General features: G+C 29.1%; 1 protein-coding gene across 1 annotated transcript in view; it reads left to right on the forward strand.

Moving 5' to 3' along the window:
- The first annotated feature begins 6924 nt into the window (after positions 1 to 6924).
- LOC132952816 (cAMP-specific 3',5'-cyclic phosphodiesterase) overlaps positions 6925 to 12593 on the forward strand; it is a 680524-nt gene continuing 674855 nt past the window's right edge. The window contains exon 1 of the mRNA XM_061025261.1: positions 6925 to 7430. The gene's annotated coding sequence lies outside the window, so the exon portion shown is untranslated. The remainder of the gene's footprint in view (positions 7431 to 12593) is intronic.

The following is a 12593-nucleotide window of genomic DNA, read 5'->3' on the forward strand; positions in this document are numbered from 1 at the left end:
TATCAGTAATTAAATGGTTGGGCCAATAAAATATAATTATAATATTCAAACATGAAACGTTTTTAATATACAGTACTTAATTGTATTGATGTTTTTATAGTTCATTACCATAAATGCCATGTTAGTACCACTGTCGAACTTTCAAAGGAAAAACATGGTATGAGAGTCAATTTTAATTCTACTCATATTATAATATTTTTCAGCTATTACAGTAAATCTGAGAGCTAGTAATAAAAAAAAACTTCAATTGCTAATAATAATTTATTGTTCAAAGAAAATTGAGGTGCATAATCGTATAGTTGCAATTATTATTAAAATTGCAGTGGAGTTAAAATTGCCAGGAAATCGTTGAAATATTGATGAAAAATATGGGATCGTTTTCTCAAAAATGGATTTAAAATTCTAAAATAGTTATGTGTTAAGTGTTTATTTATTGTGTTATAAGCTTTTCAATTAGAAAATTAAAGTATTAGACATAATTAGTTTATTTTTTATTAGTACGATATTCAATACATTTTAAATTATTGATCGTTAAGGGTTTCGTATAGATTCGTAACGATGATTTATCAGTCAAAGCTGCTTGCGTAAATAGTTGTAAGAATTAATGTATACAGGTAGATTAGATTAATGTAATTTTTTAATTTTTTTATTTATTATGATTCATTTTAAGTGGTAACATTACTTAATTTTTTTCAAATATAAAATATTCACTAAGAGTGTTGGATTTAAAGAAATAGTTCCGGCTAGAGTTTTTATTTTTTAGGTCCCATATAATTTGAAAATTGCTGAACTATATATATTATAAGTGTATTAAATACATTAAACATTTTTATATTATAACAATATCATGTGCGGTACAATTGTTTAAGTTATTTACTTACTATAAAAAGCTTAATAAAAGCATATTATTTCGATGCTACTCTATGGTATAGTCTATACATTCAGCTGGTCACAATAAGCCAAGTAATAAAAAAAATTATACACCTTGTACAGACATCGGATTTCAACAAAATAAAACAAATTTATAAATAAAATATTGTTTTTTCTTTGTTATGTCTGCGAGAGTCTGGTCGGACGTGTCCGACTTGCCCGACCGTTAAATCAACCACTGAATGTAAAGTACAAAAAAATATCGTAAATAATGAAACATAATCAATAGATTCACAGCATTTCCGGTTTGACCCAATGTCTGTGATCCGTTTTCGTAATAAACGAGAAAAAAAAATTGAAACAATATGGCTTACAAGTTGGTCTTGCCTTAATATTGCAGTAGACTACCGATTGTATTAAGACGCACGCGCACCTACGGAACATCAATCATAATATTCTTGTGCTGGTGAATTATTGCTGGTATATTATTCCTAAGTGAGTACCTATACCCACTGTAACAGACGACCAGTTCAGACTTTCCGGTCGATAAGTTCCTGATCGTACGTTACCGATCGAACGTCACTGCTTGGATCAGATCTGGTCATCACGTCATATATACTTATATAATATTATAGTGGGTATTAGAGATGTCTCACGATATAATATTACTGTGGATGCAGAAAATAGGAAACGCATCTGTCGTCGGTCAACTACGCTATATATACATATAAGCTACATGGAGAAATCAACTAACTTGTCTCTAGGAACGAATAATAGTATGGTTAAATACTGCACATAATAATATACAATATCAATAGATACTTTATCATATTATTTACTTTTTTTTCGAACGTCATTCACGCTGTCAATGGATATGGTACAACGAATTGAATGAACGATGGGTTAGTTTGGTTTTTAGTGTGCCAACACTATATTGACGAGGCCGCACACCACTGTTGTAGTACTGCAGTATATCTACCAACCTTAAACCACAGTTTTAATTTCCATTCACCATTATACGCGATTATATTTGATTAAATTACTCAGAGTAATATAGGCACGTGTTCGACAATACAATATTCATTAGTATTATTTTGTTTCAAAATATATTTTGACCTGATATATTATGTCAAATCACTCAAACCATTTATATAATGGTTTAGTTTCGATATTAATATGGCCTATCGACTATCGATTATATTATATCAAAACAAATATTTACGTTTTATTTTTTTTTTTTTATAATCATTTTAAGTAATTAATTTTTTTAATTTACAATAAACTCTACAATTTTTTTTTTAAATAAAATAAAAGTAAGTGCACATTTTTTTCAACATTTAATTTTTAATACCTACAAACTTGTTCATCATTGCATTGCTAAATATTATATTCAATACCTACTGCTTGTATTTTTGAAATTATAATATATCTTCCGTATTCAAATTAAAAAAATAATTTCTACAGTTTAATAAAATATTGAATTGATACTTTTATTTAATATAGTTTTTTGATAACATAATGTTTTGATAGTAAGTTTTGGTTGGGATTTACTTATAAATAACTTTGTTTTTGTGTAAAAATGACATGTTCATCATTGAGTGTTGTACAACAATTATATTTTAAACATGAAATATTTTATTTTATTTGATAAACATTTTCTGAATATCTTGCATTTGGTAAAGTTGAATTTTTTCTATAATATATATATATAAATATATAAACAATTACTGGTTTTCGGAATTAGTTGTGAAATTTTTCTCTTTTCAGTTTTTAGAACACATAACACACGAATTAGGTGATGAGAGATTCGGACAGTCGTTTTGCACCGTTCATTTTTGTGCAGATTTGTGGTTTATTTTTATAAAACATTTTTATGGACTGATAAATCACCGTATTCAGAAAACGGCTCTTTGAGTGGTACAGTTCGGTATATTTACGTATACATGAACGCTGTCAAAATATAAATCGACTGTAAAAAAAAAATGTATGAATGAGATATTTAAAATGTATTTAGTATTTACTATGTCAGACACATAACACAAGCAACCTTGTCCCTATACAATTTTACTTTTTAATACAATCTGAGGTTAAAAAAAAATTCTGTAAGTCTGAAGCGTGGATAAAAAGTGAAGAAAATATTTTCAGACGTAGAGGTATAGCCAAAAATTAACATAAAATCAATAAGCTGAGGTTGTATTTCCCTGAGCCGGCTCAGAAGAGTTTTTTGATTAGTAAAAAAGTACATTTTTGTTGTTTTTTGTTTGTAATTGATTGAACTAGAATATGTTATATTATGAACATTCTAAGACATATGTTGAAATGTAAAAATTAAAATCGCTTCGTAAATGTCAACACAAAATATAAAAAAATGTATATAAATAATATTATAAAAAAAAATTGTAAAAATTATATAATATATTGTAAGACAATAATTTGTTATGTAATTTTTCAAAAAAGTTAACAACAAAAATAAGAAAAATTACAATTACTTTAGTAACAATATTGTACAGTATCATTATTATGTCGACATATAATTTTCTTCGCTAATCACACACACGTCAATAATAATTATTTTGTACGTATTCTTAAATTAAAAAAAAATAAATACATATTATGATGGTATTACTTTAAAAGGTTAAAAGGTCGTTATTCAGTTTTGTTTTCATACTTAAAACCAGCAGGAATCTTCGAATCGTTGTGCGACTGTGCGTAGAGTAAAACAATATTATACCTACGAATTTTATAAAATCAAATTACAATAAAATTGAAAATACGATTTTCCTGTCTTCTTAGAATTGGAAACGCCGTCCTGTAAATTGGTGTTTTGTCTAACCTACGCTTAAGTAATTCGATTACGAGTCGAATCGAATGACGACTGCTTTATTTATCAAAACGATTAGTTTTATTATAATTGTTAATTTGAGTTGTAAATGGTTTTTTTATTTAACAGGAAAGTCTCAAAATTCACGAGTAAATTAATATACCTTGGTAACGGAGATGAATAATTCAATCGTTTACTTATAATAATATTTATTAATATTATATTTGAACAAGTTCGTATAGGTATACTAATCTTTGTGCTACGCGTCCGTTTCTGAATATTTAATATTATGTTTATGTCAAATAAGATTTATTTTACCTTATACATTTGAATTTTCAGAATAAAATGTTTTTAAATTGTGTTGAAATGGATTTAACTATATTATATTATAATTTAAGTGTTACTGTTACAGATTACAGTTTTGAGAATCATACGCACTGTCCGTAAAATATATAATTACAGCCTACATGATTACACCTAACCACTTTTTTCTCCAATAATGAGGGGTCTATAATGTTTATTATTCTCAATACAACATTTTAATAACTAAAACCTTCTCTTTTGAACAAGGCACATCGACATTTTCAAAAAAAATATTAGCCAAACAATTTAGAGAAACAAAACGAGGGGGCTCATTGGAAAAACAGAAGTTTATATCGAGACACGACACTCCTCGAGCAGAGATGGTATAAAACAATATCAACAATATTATTTTTATCGAGAGAATATTATGGTCTTTCGTTACAATATTTTAAATTTCCAAAAATCTGAATCCGAATAAATCCATTACCGAATGAAAATTTGAGAGATTGGGGGGGGGGGGGGGGGTTGCGAATCGCTTACAATGAAATTATTATTACGTATCATATGATTCATTACGCGAAGGTTCAGTTTATACCTAACTCTGAACATAATATTTTATGCCTTAATAAACTTACTAAACTTGATCCCTGTACCATTTCGTACTTACCAAATGCATACGCCGCGTGCATATTTCAACGCGTTCTGCGGCGGTTGTAATGTCTGTTCGTGTAATATTAAACGGTTCACAAAGTTCAGTTATTGGAGTTAAATGAGCCGCATCAGAGTTTGGTGTATTTACGTTCAAAAGCCATAATATAACATGATATATCGTTCCGAGCGGATAACAATTTTCAACAGTAAGTCAAAATCGCGCACGCGCTTTCGTATTAAATTGTCACGGGTATTTTTTTTTTTCGTTTTTTTTTTTCGCGACACTTTGGACATATTGTAATTGGTTTATTATTAGAAACAATTACGCAGTATAAAACATTGCGCTCGGTTATATAAATCTGAATAATATGCACGGCATAGTTGTTTTGGAACGCCACAAAAAATATGGGTTTCACGTCACATTGTAAGACTAATTATCATTCTCGTTCAACTTAAAAAATAAAAAACCGTTAAGACGTTATGATTTAGGTTAATGAGGAGTGGAGATCGCGTGCGCACAACGCATAAGCGTTACTAGACACTTTTTCTTAAATTGCGGTCCCGTTAGAGGGGGATGGGGAAAGGGTACATAAAACGAATGTTTTTTAGCATTTCGGTAGTGCACAATACATTTTTCACCAAAGTCGCTTGCTCATAATTACGCCTACGATCGCGTGGACAGACAGTTTCGAAAAACACGTTATAATATTCTTCGTCGTGATATATTATCCGAGCGAGGTTCACCCACGCGTTTCAAAAGTAGTGTGATCCAAAAACAGAAATTAATATTGATTTCTGCCTCTCACATAAGAATTAAAATGATAATTGTATTTTACGGTAAGTTACGTTGTTAAAATGTTTTTCGAACACATGTTTAACATTTACAATAATAATATCACGATACTCGCATCGCGACTCCCTATATCGGTGTCATAAAAAAATTATAAGAATAAACACCAAACCAGCTGATTATATTATAATATAATCAATAATATTATCATAACAATATTTTGTTGTTTATCACGATTATAGTGTTATGCGATCGTATTCAATAAGAAAACGAATTTTCAAATAAAGCGTTTTAAACAAGTCATTATAGCACACAATAACGCAGATATTATGCGTCACGCGAAAAACAATAATAATATTTGTCATTTTGATACCTATATAATATGTAAAGACGCGACTTGGAACGGTTGAAACCATACACTATACAGAGTGAATATTTTATAATAAACGACACGAATTTAGAAAAAATTTAAACATGTCTGTACTATAATCTGTAGCAATCTGTATATCCAACATACTGTCAGAAGCCCTTCACCCGGACAACTTAAAATGCATGATAACCTTTAGTATTAAGGCTAATTTAATAAATCGTTTGTAATTTGTATACGTACAGAATGTAATCAAGTTAAGTCGTAAACGCGTGTCAATTATTAATTACAGTCATAGTCACCGAGGCTTTGTTTAGTGAGAAAAAAATCTGTAGGGTGTGTTGAAATAAAATTTGAAAAAAAAAATCTTCATGTTTTATATTATGATATATAATCGTAATAACATCGACCGGCTCGCGGTAAATATAAGCGAATCACTCTGTACGATTTTTTCGTGCAAAATAATAATTATAACCGTAATTGAAACGGTTAAGACATATAATTTCATCTGGAAGATGTACCTACTACAGCTGATTTCACGTACGTTTACGCGTTTTTATGACGTTTGAACCATTTTTTTTTTTACTATTCGGTGGGGGTAGGCCGACGTCTTTGCCGGAAAATCTTCCGTATACAGCGTGCAATGTATAAATACTTATATGGTCTAGTGCGTGCGACGGCGGGAATGTCGTTTTACCTTAAATACGCGTATCCGCCCACACGCAAATTGCGCACACACACACACACACACACACACACACACGATACACAATCACACCCACATCGTAATAATATGTGCATCGAAATGTGTTAACAGTTGACGGACACGAAACGTAATAATAAAATATGATATAATATTATAATACCCACATACCCATATTATTATTATAGTGTGGGTCTCTCTCTCTCTGTGCGCGCGCCGTCTGAAAGTATACAATATTATTATATTAATATATATATGCGGATGTGTGTTTGTAAGGTGGTACGCGGCGGCGCGGCGCGTCAACACGAGCTTTCCGGTTTTGTCGGGAAGGGACCGGCTCTGTTCCGGGCCGGAAGTCAGTGTTCGCGTATCGCTCTCGCCGGTGTGTATCGTCTCGTTGCCGTGTGCGCCGCGCGCGCGTGTGTGTTTTGTTCGTCGTCGTCGTCGTCGTCGAGTGTGCATAATAATAATATAATATTATTATTTATTATTATTATATTTTGTGCGTATTTATTATTATTACTATTATTATTTCATCGGTCTCCATTGGTTCGTTATAATATTTATAAAGTCGTCTCAGTCGCGTCTCGATTTTCCGATGGTTCGCCCGCGTCGCTTTTCTTCGTCGTGAGTCGTGCGCTTTTCGATTTTCGTGTTTCCAGTCCGCTGTTTTTATACGCCTCCGAGACGTGACCACTTCAGCGGTGTAAAGCGCAAAGTTTTAGCGAAACGATTAGACGCGATAATATTTTTTACTATACTGTTTGCTCGTGACCGACAGTCGTATTGTACCTAGGTACCTATATCGTGATATATTCAGGTATTATGCGCGATCGATAACATAAAGTGATATATTATAAATACGGCGCGCTACCTTCGCGGCTATTAATATTTTATTATATTATTGGTCTTTCGGGTGTGAAACGTAAGTACCTATACTCGTATATACCTATTACCTATATAGATAAACAAACGCCAACGTTGACAATGGTATTTTTTTTATTTTTTTTCATTTTTATTAAAAAAAGGGTCCTTTTTTACTTCTAAACTTTGTCAGAGTATACCGTGTATAATATTATACGTGTCCACTGTCCCGCAACCCATCACCAACAGGTGTCGATATACCTCAGTTTCGAGTCGAACGAATTCTGTTTTCGAAAACACGTCACCGAGCTCCGCTGCGTACTGACGTCGTAATACATACATATTTATATATATAAATAAACATGATAAGAAAAATTGTTATTTCATCTATATCGTTCCATTTGGGGTCAAAGAAGCGTCGCCATCGTCCATGTCCGTTTTAAATTGTCAACCGAGGTGGTGTTTGGGTGACACTATTATAGTATAATAATATATACACAGTTTCACTCGACATCCGACCACGACACGATTTTACACTATAGTGACTATATATAGGATGCAAAATGCTTTAATATTATCGCTTCGGGCCATCTATCGAATTTTCAATGATACTTCGACGAGACTATATTTTCAAATATCCCGATTTTCTGTACGATATTCATAAAAAGTATCTTGCGTCGATATAATATAATTGAAAATATCTCCTATACATGCATGCTTAAAAAATCCATGTACACCAGAATTTAAATTAATGCATGATTAAAGGATAAAACGGTGCAGGCGAGCGTGCGTTTGGCGGATCTCCCTTTTATTTCGCCACATAAAATCTGAAAATCGTCATGGGCGGTGATAGACCATGAATAACACGCGTAGTGATGTATAGGTGATTGGTTTTGATGATTTGATTTATTTTGTTTCAATAAAATAATATCTCGAATGACGATATCGGTAAAAATTATGTGATTAAATGGGTGTAATTTATCTATTTTTGCGATGTCCAACGTTATTATAATATAGGTTCGCCCAGATCTGTTGTTTGTTGTTTGTAATGAATAAAGCGTATTTTATATTATAACCACTGTCAAAATATAGCAAAATTACTTTTTACATTTTACGAATGAATGACATACGAATTCAAATAAACTTAAAACTAAATTGGTTATTGTATGTATTTTAAAAGTTAATACAATACAATAATGTTGTTATTACTTTTAAATTAATTAATTGCAAGTTTAAGTTGTGTGAACTATTATAATTGTTAATACATTTTTTTTTTTAGTTACTATCTTTTATTTTTGTTTTATCACTGCAGATTATATACGTTTAATGACGAAAATCATAATTCAAATTTAAAACATATCCAAAGCTTTTTTGGAAAAAATAATATTAATTATTTATACTTTAAAATTAACTTTGTTGAACCGCTTTAACAAAATGTTAATATTGAAATTGTACTTTTGTTTATCGTAAGTTATTTAAATTTACAATTACATAATACGAGTAGGTATTATAAATATTATTACCAACAGTATCGGCTAATAACACAAATATAAGTTTAAAATGTATATAAAATAAAATTAAGTTAATTTAAAATTAATATCAAATTGAACTAAAATTTACATTTACCTTTATTACTTTAAAAGTTAGGTGAGTACTTAAAACGTTTTAAATTATTAATTTCAGTTGATAGTACAATATTATAACATACCGTTTAATATTTCTTTTAAATACAATTAAATGGTCGCTTATTGTACAAAACTGGCTTCTAAAATAATTTAATTAGTAATTTATTTGTACGATGAAAACAATTAAACTAATTAGCTCTATAAATTATAAACAAAACTCAAACGGTTTTCGTTTCAAAATGAATAAAATATACAACTTGATTTTAAATGTTTTAAATTAATATACATTGTATTAAGTAGGTACGTGCTGTTGTACTACAATATTGTGCCGAGGCAAAAATGATACTATTTTATATTATGTACCTACCAATGATATCATATATTTTATTATACAAATATAGTAAATGGTAAAAAAAAACATATTTTTATTTTAATATTTGTACTGCCATTTTTTCACGTGTTTTAATAACAACAAACATTTTTGGATCTACGTTAAAACATTTATTGGTTTACATAATAATAAGTTGGCTGCAAACTCTCTGCGACATTATTTTTTGTCAACGAATTTAAATAAATAAAATGTGGATTGTTTATTGTTAGCCATTATTACTATACCTTTGAATAGGTGCCTCCTACTTGCTGAAAGTTATTGAACACAAATTAATAATTAAAATTGTAAACGTTTTCATTGGTATTCATAACTGAAATAGTGTTTTCTTTCAATCAATTATATGTAGGTAAAAATATTTTAGTCATTTTTTCTTAATAATTATGTTGTATAAAGGAGAGCACCGTGAACGACATGAATTTATAGTAATTACATTGAGTAATCTAACAAATAATGCTACAGTTATATTATTATTATTGCTAATTACATATTCATATACCCTTTGAATCCATAAATCACAATTTTTTACTCGAAATTTCCGTGAATAAAATTTTTCTGTCGGCGCATAATATGATATTTATATACTATATAAATAATTTAGATTATTATATATAACAATTATTGTTCATTACGACGGTTAACATTCATAACATATTGAATTGAACTCTGTCAGGTAATTTAAATTATTAAACCTATTTATGTGTGTAATGTATAAGTATATAAATGTAAATTAGTGGCAATCGGTTATTTTTTAAATACTGTTTGAAACGGTCGTATTAATTATGTTTAAATTTGGTATCACGTGACAATACGTACCAAATCTGTGATACAGAAATAAAGTCGCACAGACAAACGCAAGTCTGATAAATAAAAAACACAATCGTGTCATACACTCCTGCTACCCAAAATAATAAAAATAAATAATAATATTTTATAATAATATCGAATAAATCTAGTGGATATCGTATGAGTTGAATTGTATATTGTATTACTAATTATTAATTATTATACCAGTATGTATATTACATTCTAAAGCATTAATTACATTAATTATCATTGAATAATCTGCATATTGCATAATTAATTCTTAAATATTGACAACCCCACGACAGGTATACGTATCCTGTTTTAAAAAAGGTTCACTTTTTTTTATCTGTAAAAATTTAATATAATAATGCTAATCTAAGATAACTTATTGAAAATTTGAAATGTTTATTAAATTACACCTATTAAAAATACATTATTTTCGTTGTTCATTATTATGAAATTATGCTTTTTATTGATTATTATTCAACGTCCATAATATTATAAAAATGTGGAGTACCAAAATTTGGTAAAAATACAATAACGACTATCTAATTAAGATGTGACAGGTAAACAATTATGAACGACGGTAAAAATAAAAATAGATACCGTAAAATCGAGTCGTGTAATAAAATTGCAAGTGTACACAATAGTAAAATTTGTTTGGGATCTAAATAACAAGACAATAATAATGGAAAAATGTATATCAATTTATAATATGGCACACAATTCTTAATGATAATATTTTAATTTATTAATTTTTAACCACATAACAGTCGGTACAAGCTATAGTACCTACTAAGAAATTACAATTGATTTTCGATGAGAATGTTTTACAATTTTCCCTAGTTACTATGAAACGATTTATAAAGTAAAATTCAACATCAATAATTATTATAGCCTAAACGTATAGTGAACTTAAACGTAGTCATACTGCGTTTAAAACCTCTAAAAAATCTTTATGGATAAATATAAATTAGGAACATGTAAAATGTGAAATTTTATCATCCCTTCAGAATAGGTATTTTTAAATGCGGTGGTGCATAAATTATAAGTTAAAGTTGTATAATAAATATATCTTGGGAATTCAGAAAAATAATTCTAATTTATCTCTTGTCCGCCGCGTGGCTAATTCAAAACCGTCTTCTATCCAATGAGCAACAAAATCCGCTTTATTTTCAGTCATAGTTTTGTTGTAAATAAAATGAATTCAAAATGTAATAACATATTTTGTTCAAGCTTTAAGAGTTATTATTATTTAAGTTTCTTGACTGTGTCGATTAAATATAATTGTTTTTTTGATTTTTATCACGGCAATTAATCTTACCATCACACATTCATGAATAGGTACATGAGACTAATATTATTATTAAACTATTTTTTTTTTTGACAACGTCTCATAATATTATTTAAATGTTATGAATTTTATCGTTTGAAATTTAGTTTCAATAAGATTAGATTCGATAAATTTTATATCCAAAATGATTAGTTGATTAGTATTGCTTGCATGTTCGTTACATTTTAAAGCTATAGGTAAGTATGTCAATATCTGTATGATATATACCAGTATGCTGTGATTATCATAAGGTACGCAGTTATTAGCAAATCAATTTGGTAGACATATTAATTTGTTTTACATTATTTATATGTTGTATAATAATATTATGTATGTAAACTTATACTTATTTTTCCCGAATTCATTTTTTAAAAAGCATAAAATTAATTTAAATTATATCATAAAACGTGTTACGATTTGCTTGCAAAATACTGGATCGTAAAACACACCGAAGCTGTGTAACCGTGCTGTATAAAAAAAAGAGTAAAAAATATTTGACCCTCTTCGATGGCTTATAAAATGTAATAAATCACTTTATACAAATATGGATGTGTCTAACATCATACAAAATGACTTTCCATCTTTATGGATTTTATATTAAATATTTATTGCCAAATGTTAAGAAAAATCTAAAAAAAATGTGAAGTTTTTGTCAACAATTTCTAAATGTATGCACATAATATTGACGTTTAATATAATAACACATTTTTTTTTCATAATAATTTATTATATATAGGCAGCTGTGTAGGTATTGTATATTCGAATATCCAATCATACATAACAAACAAGAAAAATTTAATAACTTTTTTCGAATTGACGGTTCACCGATATGTCTATTGAAATAATAATAATATATTCTTCATCGACATCGATACCTATAATAACCTACCCACCCGCGCAATAACGTCATGACAACTATACCCAAACTTTCGAGGGATGAATTTTTTTTTTACTACATCGCTGCGGCCCGTGCTACGTGATCTGCGAATAAACGTTAACCCAACCGTCAGTTTATCAGAGTGGGTGCATGACACGGCCGTGGTACATGTGTGTACACATAGCCTAACCTGA

This window comes from Metopolophium dirhodum, chromosome 9 (genome assembly GCF_019925205.1).
Source record: "Metopolophium dirhodum isolate CAU chromosome 9, ASM1992520v1, whole genome shotgun sequence".
Classification (NCBI taxonomy): Eukaryota; Metazoa; Arthropoda; class Insecta; order Hemiptera; family Aphididae; genus Metopolophium; species Metopolophium dirhodum.